The 12556-nt window shown below is 39.0% G+C and overlaps 1 protein-coding gene across 1 annotated transcript in view; it reads left to right on the forward strand.

Annotated features, from left to right (window-relative positions):
* The first annotated feature begins 6301 nt into the window (after nucleotides 1-6301).
* Nucleotides 6302-12556, forward strand: part of myo9b (myosin IXB) — a 52607-nt gene continuing 46352 nt past the window's right edge. Inside the window, exon 1 of the mRNA XM_083887614.1 lies at nucleotides 6302-6449. The gene's annotated coding sequence lies outside the window, so the exon portion shown is untranslated. The remainder of the gene's footprint in view (nucleotides 6450-12556) is intronic.

Raw genomic sequence — 12556 nt, forward strand, 5'->3', positions numbered from 1 at the left:
GGCCGTGGCTGCGATGGTCAAGATCAGAGCTGTGGATGAGCGGAGCTGGTTACGAGCTGCTTGGAAATTAGTGTGACACTCCTGTGATCGAGCAGGCTATCATCACACTCTAACCACTGGAGCTCTCAACCAGTGCTCAGCACACACACACCTGAGGAGAGAAAAGAAGAAGAAATAAGAAGGATTTTATTATGGCATCTTAAAAAAAAAACACTCATCACGGTGCTTCAGTCAATTTAAAAGGCATCATTTAAATGCCTCCCTCATGGTCCACAGCACTCCACCTTGCTGTGGTTAACACAGGATGTGTGAGCTACTGCTGCTTGGGCACTTTAATGCAAAAATCACACAAACACTGGAAATTATTATTTACAATTTTCCAGGCAGCAAAGTTAACCAAATAAATAATAAATAACTGCAGAATATGACAAACTTTTTTTTCCAGCTGAACTCCTCTTGAGTGAAATCAAACTGATTGAATTGATTAAAAAGGCCAAAGATTTCAATCAATCAATTAATGAATTAAATGTTTTCATAAAAACTGATCTAAATAACTTTAAATAAAAATGTTTTTTCCCCACATTAAGCACTGCATGCCGTCAAGTAGAATACATAGACATTTTCTGAGCAGATTTTCTATGTATTTTTCTCTTTTTGAATATTATTTTATAACTAAAACTCTGGATAACTGTCAGGGCTGCAGAGTAAACTGAATGCATAGGAGAATACTCACTCTGCTGCTGCTGCTGCTGCTGCTGGCAATGATGATGATGATGATGATGATGCTGAGTGTGTGTGAGCGGACAGCACAGCACAGCTGGGGCTGACTACAGATTTTCGCAGCACGTTTTTGATGGGGAAGTAAGAAGCCAGAGAAGGTATAGTCTCACACACACCACACCCAAAACACATTGCACACACACACACACACACACACACACACACACACACACACACACACACACACACACACACACACACACACACACACACACACACATAAAGATGTGAAAAATTTCACAGATTGCATACAGTGTTAGATTGTGCACTAATTATTTCTTTTGAGGTTCAGTGTATGAGTGTGTGTGCATTTTTATATTAGATTAGGTAGATGAGAAATGGCCTTATATATTTGTGTTTACTGTCTTATATTGTTGTCTTTTTTACTGTACGTGACTTTTTTTTATTTCTGAAAAGCCCAGCCATGGACGAGATTTGCAAATTAGCAAATTGCTATATACTCTATGTGCAGTACATCAGATGCACTTTATGTCCACTATGTCTCACTGATAAATAAAGATTAATTTAATTGAAATACCCGTTATTCATTTCTTGTTCTGGTTGGAAAAATTGCAGTTTTCTGTAACTTTGCTGCATGGTGCACCAAGTATGTCACTGTCATTGCAGATTTTACTACGGCAGCACTTTAAATATAGTATTTCTCAAGTTGTACTATAACTAATACGGGAAAGACTCGTCTTTCAAAACTCGTGGGACAGTGTAGACCAGTTGTAAATGTTTTGTGAAATGACATGACTCAATGTATTTAAGGATGTGTGGCAACAATCTGCACTTGCACTTACGAGATCGCGGAACATAAACAAGGCCCTATTACAAAAGCGTCAAATGGGTCTTATTTTTTCATTATTTCTCAGAAAGTATAAGAGAAAAACAGGAACTCCCAATCAGATGGAAGGGTACCCTCCCTATTAGATAAAGGGTTTCACATCATCGCACAGCTGTGGTTGTGGCCATGGTTGTAGGCAGGACACATATACTATCCACTCATTGTCACCATGCATGGCACACTTGACTTCAAAACATCTCCGACCATATGCCTGCAGACCATAACCGCATGCCGTAAGCCGGGCAGTGTGACTGAGTCCACGACCACTTTCACATCGACCATGCAGCATATGGTTCTTCTGACACACACCGAAAAGTGATGCCAGACCCCAAAATCAAGAAACCACTTTCAAATATGGATAAAAACCAGAGCTTGTGGCGGAACACATTTGCCCTTTAGAGTTTTCAAAGAGCCATGATTATATATTTAAGGCTTTCAGCAAAGTCTGCTCTAATTGTGTCACTGAACTACTGTATGATTATCATTTATCCAGTGCATCAAAAGCATACTTGTGTGAGGTCATATAAACCTTTGAGAGAATATGACTATTACCATGCCAGTGCCCAAAATGTTTCCATAAGAAAAATGATGCTCATCTTGCTAGAATGGCGTTATTTTTGCCTTTTGCGCTCCGTCTCTATTTAAGACACGGCTGTGCATGTAAGATTGCAGCAGTAATAAAACTGTGACACACTTGACCTACATTGTGTGTAATTGCAGTGAGCCATAACATCGTCCACATAAAACCTGAGTAGCTATATTCTGACACAACTTCTCCTTTTATTTTTATCTTGAAAAAAAAAGCACATATGCACCGATAAGCCATAGTAAACACTGTGATGCAGGTTTGATGTTGCTCTATTTCGGTCTCATAATGTGATGATGAGACTGATTTGAAATGAAGAAAAACTAACAACAGTATTAAAAAAAATAAAAAATACTTGCTTCTGCAACATAAGGTGTCAGCAACACCCATGGCTGTTGAAAACGCCCTAACTCTGAAATTACTACAAAGAGAAACCACAAGTGTGGGTGTGTGGGTTTTTTTTTTCCTGATAAGCAAGCACTGAAGGCTTTTACTGTAGTTCCTGTAAACAACATCATGCTTGTGCCATTATTTCAGACCAGTAACATATAAGTTTGTGCAGTGATATCCACAAAATGTATCTCATAGCATCATTTTTATTATAATGTTGTTCAAGTTTGCAGAGGGTTCAAGTCGAATTGTGCACTGGGTGAAAAAAGAATGTCTATCACATTCACGTGCACATGAAATTACTCAGAATCAGGATGTTCTAATCAGGCACACGAGTCACAGAAGTGTGACAGAATATGTAACAGCACTGGAATCTTATCGATTTAAGTGACTTTGAACATGTGGCATGACAGTGTTAGTGTTTACAGAGAGTGGTCCAAACAAAAGACAATATCCAACGAGAGCCAGTTCTCAGGTGGAAAATATCGTGTTGATGCCAGAGGTCAGAGGTGAGTGGTTATACTGGTTTGAAACAACAGGGAGACAACAGTTACTCAACTAACCACTGGTTACAAGGCAAACAGAAGACTGAGTATGATGCCTGAGCTGACAACACACTGACTCTTCGGGTAGATGGGCTACAGCAGCAGAAGATCACACTGGGTCCCATCTCCTGCCTTCTTAGGATGTCATGGGTACCTAATAAAGTAGCCAGGTGAGTGCATCTTCTCTGTCCTCAGACTTAACCAATCATCTTTGCTCCAAAACAAAATAAATGATGATGCTGTGATGAAATATAATATGTGCACACACAGCCCATGTTCTCTCCTTTCTCTCTCTCTCTCTCTCTCTCTCTCTCTCTCTCTCTCTCTCTCTCTCTCTCTCTCTCTCTCACACACACACACACACACACGCACACACACACACACACACACACACACACACACACACACACACACACACACGGAAAAGATTTTGAGATGAGTCTGCCTCAGATATCCTTACTTCACAACAACACACACACATACACACACACAATCTGCTTTCCATCACTTCAGAGGACATTACATTGACTTATTTCCTGGAGATGTACTCTAACCTTAACCATCACTACCACTAACCCCAACCCCAAACCTTAACCATACAACACGTATTCACCTTGAAATGTAATCATTTATGTTACGGAGACTTTCTTTTTGTCCCCATAAGGAAGACAAGTCCCCATAATGTGACTGTGTGAAGAGATTTATGTCCCCACAACGTGAGTAATGCCTGGAACACACACACACACACACACACACACACACACACACACACACACACACACACACACACACACACACACACACACACACACACACACCGAGAGAGAGAGCAATGTGGACATTCTTGCCAACATTTGTTATTTTTAACATAAGCCACTTGAATTGTGTGCACAGCAGTGCATCAAACAAAGACGTCTGTGTTGCAGATCATGAACTGTATTATGAACACATGCAGAAGTCTCACAGCTTGTAAAGCAGAGGCACGTCATGGAGAGACTGCCTCTGCTTTACAGCCTGCATGGTTTTATTGCAAACACATTCACAATTTAGGGAAAAGGAAAAATAGATAATGCTGTTTGGACTCACTAGCATGTGCTACCTCTGTGCTATTTTACCTTCTGAAATGTCATGGGTCACACATTTGCAACATCTGCACCATCAGACATTTCACAGTGCACAGCTACTTTATAAGTGGAACTATTTTAACATTCAGAGCAGGGCAAATACCAGAACTGTGGGATAATTCCAGTGATTACAATTAACAGGGTGGTTATTTTGGACAATTTGTTGAAGAAATGATTTGATTGAGGAACCTGAGTGAAAAAAAGATGGTGATTAAATATTGAGCAGGTATCGTTCACAGTATTTCATGTTTTTTTTATATTATGGTGACACCATCTGGCCAGATCATGTCATTTATGAGACAGACAATATGTTTTGATAAATTGGTGGTGTTTTACAGCTAATGTTCTTACCTTTAGAAAATTGAAATTATTCAAGGAATGGGTCACAGACTCATATCCTATCAACCCTTTAGAAATAACTCAGCTAAACACTGACTTTTCCTGTTAAATATTATAATAATATTAGATTAGATTAGATTAGACTTTATTGATCCCACACTGGGGAAATTCACGTGTTGCCGCAGCTAAAGGACAGATCAAACAAGGATAACAAAACAGAAGAGAATGAAATAGAACACAATGGAATACATTCAAAGAACAATTGTAGTGCAAAGTATAGAATAAAAAAACGAAACAAGAATATACAATAAAATAAAGCGGTAGAATATGGAGGGATCATTCAAATATTAAACTTAGATATAGTGATTACAAATCAGGAGTGAATGAAATGAAACACACCAAACATAAACGATTTATGTTTGGTGCATATATTATATGCACTACATATGCAAAGGGCTGAAGTGCATTCTGTGCTCCTTGTGCCAGATGAAAAATATATAACATTGGTAAATATAATAAGGTACCACATGTTATACTAATATATATATATATATATATTACTGACATATTTTGCAAGGAATTATTCAATATAGATGTAAACAGAGTAAATTTACAAGTGTAAAACAACATAGGCTTTACAGCTAGCCCTGTTTTATTTGTTTATTAGTTCATTTTTCTTTTCGTTTTTTTAATGCTTTTTATTGTGAAAGGTTTGAGGGGGGCAAGTAAAATTTGATCAATGGGAGTCACAGTTATGTTGTTTCCCCCTGATGATTTTGTCTCTCATTCTCATGGTGTACGGGCGCCTACTCGCGGCAATAACCGGTAACGATACACCCACTACAGTGTAATGAGACGTGTACAAAATCAAAGTTAGACAATCTGAATATTTAATTCATACACCAAACAAGTGTAAACAACGTGATAATCATTATTAATGTTGTGAAACTGCAGACGTATTCACTTATTTATTTATATGTATAAAAAGTCTTATTTTAAGGCTATGAAAACCAAAACAAAGATAATTATTTTAAAGTGATGACACATGGGTCATATATTAAATGTTCTAAATGACACACACACTTAACATATAACTTTGTATTATATTGAACTATTATATTAAGCGTCTCTGGCGTTATTTTATAGTTAAATCGCTTAATTTTCTGATTTAAAAAAGTTGATAAATCAGTTCATCCTGGTTGCCAGGTTTGCCCGACAAAGTCGTGTTCAGCTGCCCGCCGTGCAGTACCGCCGCTGTAATACTGCAGAGGGCGCTGTTCTCTAACAATGTACCTCAAAGCAACAGGGTGCCTTCATTCTATTGAATCTGGCTTGTGCCTTTTTTTCCCTCAACTTTTTTCCCCACGGCTCACACACACACACTGCTGCTGCTGCTGCTGCTCTTATTGAAGCACAGAGAAAGGAAGTAACCACGGGCTAGCTAGTTAGCCGGTCTGAAAGCTACCCAGTCTGTCACAAAACCGTGGACTTTTCAGCCTCTTTTAACAGCAGAGAGACGCCGCTCTCATGTTTAACATACGCGTTCAACGAGCGATGCGGTTCGTTTTAATTTTCTTTTAAATTTTCTTTCTTCGCCTCGGCTCCAAACCGTCAACTGTGATCTTTGTGTATTTGGGACTCCGGCGTTGTTAGCTCACTTGATAATAAGTCATTCCTGGTTCCACGTAAAGAGGAGACAACGGAGAGGAAAACCACAAACTGAGGAGCTACAACTCCATTAGCATTGGTTTCATTTCTTTTTCTTTTTTTTTTGCTTGAATCGCCGGGAATGCAGTGAAGGATTAACACCGAGACAATGAAAAACACAGCCGGGAAAGGTATGTTATATGCGGCAAAGCTTCTCTCTTTGTTCTTTAAACGGAACACTTTACACAACAGCCGTATCGTTATGGAATATTTGAGATACTGTGGTTCTTTGTTGTTGGAAGATACATGTTTTATTCTCACGGCTACCAGTCTGTGGAGTGGCAGAAAGCTGAGGTATAGGAAGTTACTGTGAAAGAGCTCGTCACTGAATACCTGCGCCTGTTTCACAGTGTTTTCTATTAGAGCGACTGTTTCTGTCTCTATGCTAACACACAAATGGACCTGCTCGGTCAGCGTCACCGTGTCCAGTCTTGTCTGACTGTAACCATAATAACATGTCCACTGTTTGGTCAGGAACACACAGTAGCAGTCAGACAGTCAGTGTGTGTGTGTGTGTGTGTGTGTGTGTGTGATTGAGTGAGCTGTGAATGTGGGCTGACTTGTTGTTGGGCAGTGGCCACAGGCCTGGAGCATCATCAGTCTTTTGACGGAAACCCAACATGAATTCGCCGGTGTGTTCAGTGGGACGATGTGGCGATACGACGATAAGCGATTCTCAAATCGGTCTGTTGAAAATTACAACGATAATAATGTCAGATGACTGATTTTGAGGAATATTTTCTTTGAAGGGCAGAAAACAAAACCAGAAGCCATTCACACAGCTGAGGTAAAATACACCAGGTGATTATTATTATTACCTCAAAGTCTGTGCAACACATAGCATAACATTATATAAAAATGAAATGAACCCTTGGAGTACAATTTAAGAATATTCTTCTTCTTCTGTTAATGATTTCCGGGAGGCTGTACACTGAGAGTGGCAATGATGCCCTCCATAGTTCAAAGCTCTTCGTCAGAGTTCTCAATCACAGTCCCTGTCATCTTCTTCATCAAAGTTCATATAAACAGTTCGAAGCTCATCAACACTTGACAGAAGTCAAAGTCATCAAAGTCAAGAGTCTGTTGATGACTTTGAACATACAGATTCCCACTGCCATGAGTTAGTTGAATCCCTACATGTACTCCACTCTGTTTATTGTGTAAATATCACATCACAGGCTTTGAACTGGATTTAATAAGGACTCCAGTGTGTTCTGTGTGGTAGAAATAAGAAATATATTTGTAAATTAGCTGCTTCTGCACGCTCAAGGACAGTTGTTAGTTAGTTGGAGCCCCAGATGTGGATGCTGCGCTCGTATAATACATTTATGGATGAATGAGTGAAGCTAGTATATTGTGAGAAAGCCAAACGTTGAGTGTGCAAAAGACAATGAAGGAGGCAGAAGGAGACTGTAGTGCTTCATTACCTTTGGATGCCAACTGCTGTAAAGCAATCGAAAACAAGAAAGAAAGAGAACTGGAATATTTATTCATATAGTAAAGGTAATACCTGTAACTTTCATTTTGATATCAAAGTCATTGCCATTTACTCAGATTGTTTGCGACTGCTTTTGAAATAACTTGCACTGTCTGGCTGAGTAATATCAAGACTGACTCTACTTAGTTTTCCTGTCATTAATTATCATCCACCCCCTGTCATATGTTATGTTGCTGAAGTGCTTTCAGCTTCTCCATTTATAGCTCATACACTGAAGGCTGAACAATCAATATTCACAGTGTAATAGTGCAACAGAAATTGTTTCCCCCATGTATGTATTCTTTTAAGTGCCGTTAAATACGGAACAATAAAAAAAAGTTAACAAATTAATTGCAGAATTTGCAGTTTGCTGATTGTGTTGTTTCAAAGCTGCAGTTGTTCAGCTCTAGTAGTATGCAATACATTCAATAGTGTCATCATTTATTTAGCTGCTTCTTTGATACAGTAGCACGTTGGCGTAAGCTTAACAAAGTCTTCCTCATAAGCTGCAGGGCCAAGCTCCTGCTACATGACTAATGCTTTTGGGCGGTGGAAAAAAGTAGTCGTATGCAGGAACATCAAAATTACACACACATATACACTTCACTTAGAAGTTCCTCTCCCTCTTTCCATTTCTCTGATTTACTGTGGCTAGAATACAGTCGTACTGCTCCAGCTGCCTAAATTATTTCATCATGCAGCAATAATGTATTTACACTGCCTCCTGTCACACTGGCTGCTCCGTGGCCCTGTCAGCCACATGTGATCCAATCATGCAGGAACTGCCTTCTAAATGGCTTGATTGTGTACAGCAAAGATGCTCTCTGTTGTTATGGAATATAAAATGGTGATGGAATATAAAATGTGTGCGTGGAACATCAACTTGCATTGTTTAATTGAGCTCAGAATTTATCCAACACTTAATATTTTCTATCTCTTAGTTTCCTTGCGAGTATCAAAAAAGAATTAATACATGCCATATGAGTTTTAGATATGTAGGTTAACATGTATTGAATTGTAGTTCATTTCTTATTCAAAAACCTTACAAAAAATTTAATTAATTACTGTACTGTGTGGACAAATGATTCAGCAAATGCAAACAAAACAGTCAGACGAGACAATATATTTTATCTTGCAGTGTGTTTGTTTTCGTCTGTTACCAGCTATTGAACTTTTGATATGAACAGTGTATCATAAATCAAAACGGTTGGACCACTGCATGTAATGTAATCGGCGATGGTGAAGCTAATTTCATAAAAAAGAGACAGACAAAGGAGGCGTGTGGAGCTGTCGTGATTTGTGTGCAGCACCTGCAAAACTGGGCACACCAGCTAACACAGTGCCGTAGATCAGGCATCTCCATATTCAATACAACCAAGGTCCCCATCTGTCATATCCAAAATCTGATTAACATCCCAGTTCTTCACAGGAAGCTGATTGAAAAGCTTTCCGTTTTACCGATTCAATTCTACTAACTACTAGAAATTCAGAATGGTGGAGAAGACAGGTGTCTGAATGCAGATGTTTTAACATAATATTCCCTAAATCTTTATTAATGGCATCCAGTTTGCACACAATATTTAGCTAAATATGTTTACTTGGCCATTTTCAAATGATTGCAAGGAGTAAATACCTTTAAATTGTGTTGCAACACAGCCCGCTTTGTGCTGTAGCTCCCTAAAGTGCTTACAAACACGTAAGCAGTTCACAGAGAGGCTCTCTGCCATGTTTGAAAGAAAAGGGCCATATGGCCTCCTGCTAATGGTTTGTAATCTGTAAACTCCGCTGCAGAGTTGTCAGTGGTGGATGGCAAAAAGGGGGATGGGGAGGGAAGACCAATTACACCTTCGTCTTGTGTGTGTGATCCTGCAGATGAGGAGATATCACCTCAATCGTAGTATTTCTCAGAGGAGAGATTCAAGGGTTTCTTCAAACAAGGTTTTGATAGTGGCTGAAAATAGAAATAATAAAGCTGAAGAAATGTTGTATTGTGTTAGTCATTCTCTTAGGTAGCACAAAGTACATCTTAAATAATTAATATTTACATTAATATATTAATATGAATTAATATTTGTGCATTCTGTTTTGCTATTCATATTTATTTTGGGGTATTGGTTGTTTCTTTAAACGCAATGTAGTCATTTTGAATTATTAGCCTGAACCATAATAGAGGAACTGCTATGATTTCCTAATATGGCACTTGTAAGGCTAGTATTACCACAATCATAGCTAGCAAATAGGGTTTTAAAGGCAACAACCCTTAAGTGATTGGTGTATAATATTATAAAATGGTATTGGTTCATTTTTACATTGCTGTCACCAGAAATGTTATGGTCTTATGTCTTGTGGTTAGATTTATATAGGCATGTTATTTTTAGCTAATGATTTAAGAAGTGTGATGTTTGCTTTGTAGATGGTATAAGCCACTCGATGGAGGTTACAGAAGTCCTCTCTACAGCTCTTTCCAGGGTCCATCTTAAATTATGTGTTTTCATGGTCAATTTCAATGTGGAAAGAGGGAATTCTACACTAACATGTGACCTGTTTGGTTTCTTGATATATATAAATGTGTGAGGGAGTTACGGTCAAATTGAAAGTTATTGTTTCAAAGGATTATGGACACGCACAACTTCCCTTGACAATTAAAACAAATCACTTTGACTCACTTAGATTAAACCTGAATATGTTGAAGGTTAGCCCTGTTCATATGGGTCTAGTAATAGGCTAGTCTTGTGTTAGTGTGTGTGTGTGATGAAACCAAGACAGAAGAACAGGATGAGTAATGTTGTGTGGTGGCAGCAACCACAGCACAGCAAGTCCCTTGGCGGCCTGCGTTTTCTTTTTACAGCTGGTGAACTGGGCCATGATGATGCAGGTTACCTGTGGAATGACGCAGGCACCTGCAGTCTAATGGCCCTGCAGAACGACTCCACTCGGTCAGATAGAAAATCTGCCTTAGCTTTTTTTGAGTAAGCACAATAGATTTCTGGCCAATTTAACACTAATTGGATTAAATATGTAGTATTTTAAATATGGTAAAAACAAGTATGAGTTAGTTTGCTGCTGTATGAGAGATAGTGAATGGCTCATTGCCAAGGGCTTGGCAAGAAAACTCAGACATGTAGAGCCTTGTCCTGTTTACCTGTGGGCTCATAAGGAAGATTTCTGTATCAGTCTGTTACTTACACTGCTGCTCAAGAATGCAAAAATGGGCTGGGCTAGGTGTAATTCTGCCTTTCGTCAGTTGCATGACAACAGAATCCAAGATGACGTGTCTCTGAGCCATTAAAAGAGCCTCATCTCCAATATGGCCACATCATGAGGTTGACGTGAATGAGGTTAGAAATGAGAAATAGCACACCAGTACGGGTTCATAGTGTATGATTTTTGCATACATACAGTGGGTCAGTTCTTAGTCTAATACTATGACAGGAATGCTATGGGGCCTGCCTTTCTGTGGTGAAAGATGGAGGAGGGGTTGCCGTACATTTTACAGAAAGCCGCTAAATGAGCTTTGCAGTTTGGATTTGCACTGACCTGTATTTTGCAGAGACTGGACCAGAGGAACGTCTGTGTTCCAATGAAGAGAGGCAAAGAGAGAGAGAGAGTGGTGGGTTTTTAAAGTCAATAATTCCACCAACTCCTTGGTAACTTTCAGTGTGGTGAGCAGACTTTATGTGCTTTATAAATAGATCCAGCTGTAATGATAGGATATAAGTGAGGAAAAGGCAGCTTGCTGTTTAGAAATGGCCTACTTACAGTGCATTTGTTTGTTGCGTCTTGGATTTCATTGTATAGTCTAAACACATCAAGTCAAGATGACTGGGATCAAGGCTTGATTGTGATAATAATGATTATTCTAAATCTGCCTGTTTAGATTTTGATTACAGGCACAGTTATAAGCCAAAAACAGTTTTAACCAAATTATACGACCAAATAATTTTCAATAGTGAACTCAAAAGTAGTCTTCAACAACATAATCAATGTCTAATTTTATCCACTTTTAGGCAGCACAAGCACACTGATAACCTTGGAAGTTTTTTTTTCCCACTTTGCTAACTTATAAGTTCTTTTTAAGTACTGGCTGGATGTATTGTATATTCTCTCAAGTCTCTCACATGACCTCAACTGAAACACCGCACATTTACATTGAATGGGACAGTGTCAAGTGTTGCCAAACTGCCTTGTGGGTCTGTTGCTTCACTTTGCTCGAGTTGCTTGCCACTAAACTTGAGAAATGTTCAACATTTTGAGCAGCAACGCAAGCATTGGCCCATCAAATCGCCTAATGCAAATATTCCACCATAGGCACCGGCCAGTCAGATCACATTTACTGTATTTGTTTAAGCTCAAGCTGTACACCATCCAAATAGAGCTCTCAGACAAGACTGTTCTTCCTGTTGCATTTGTTTTTTGTTGGATAAAGTGCAGTCAACGAGTCAGTCATCAAATCATCATCACTTTAGCACCATTAGCAACCCATGTTATGAAGTCATCCATTATGGTCATTCATCCTCCAGTCCAGCACCAGCCGTCACGCCTGCCCACCATCGAGCATTGAAGCGATTCCCTCATGAGACCACTTTATAGATTCATATAGGTTTCATTTTCATGTTACATACATATTATTTTCTGTAGTAACCCACAGCAGTGTTCACATTATCTGGACTAAACAGGGAGAAACACCAGCAATAGTCCTGCTGTGCTATGTGTGTTTGAGAAGTCATGTTTTCAAATGGACTTGGTTGCCGGACAAATTTC

Source organism: Microchirus variegatus (assembly GCF_963457635.1).
Source record: "Microchirus variegatus genome assembly, chromosome: 4".
NCBI lineage: Eukaryota > Metazoa > Chordata > Actinopteri > Pleuronectiformes > Soleidae > Microchirus > Microchirus variegatus.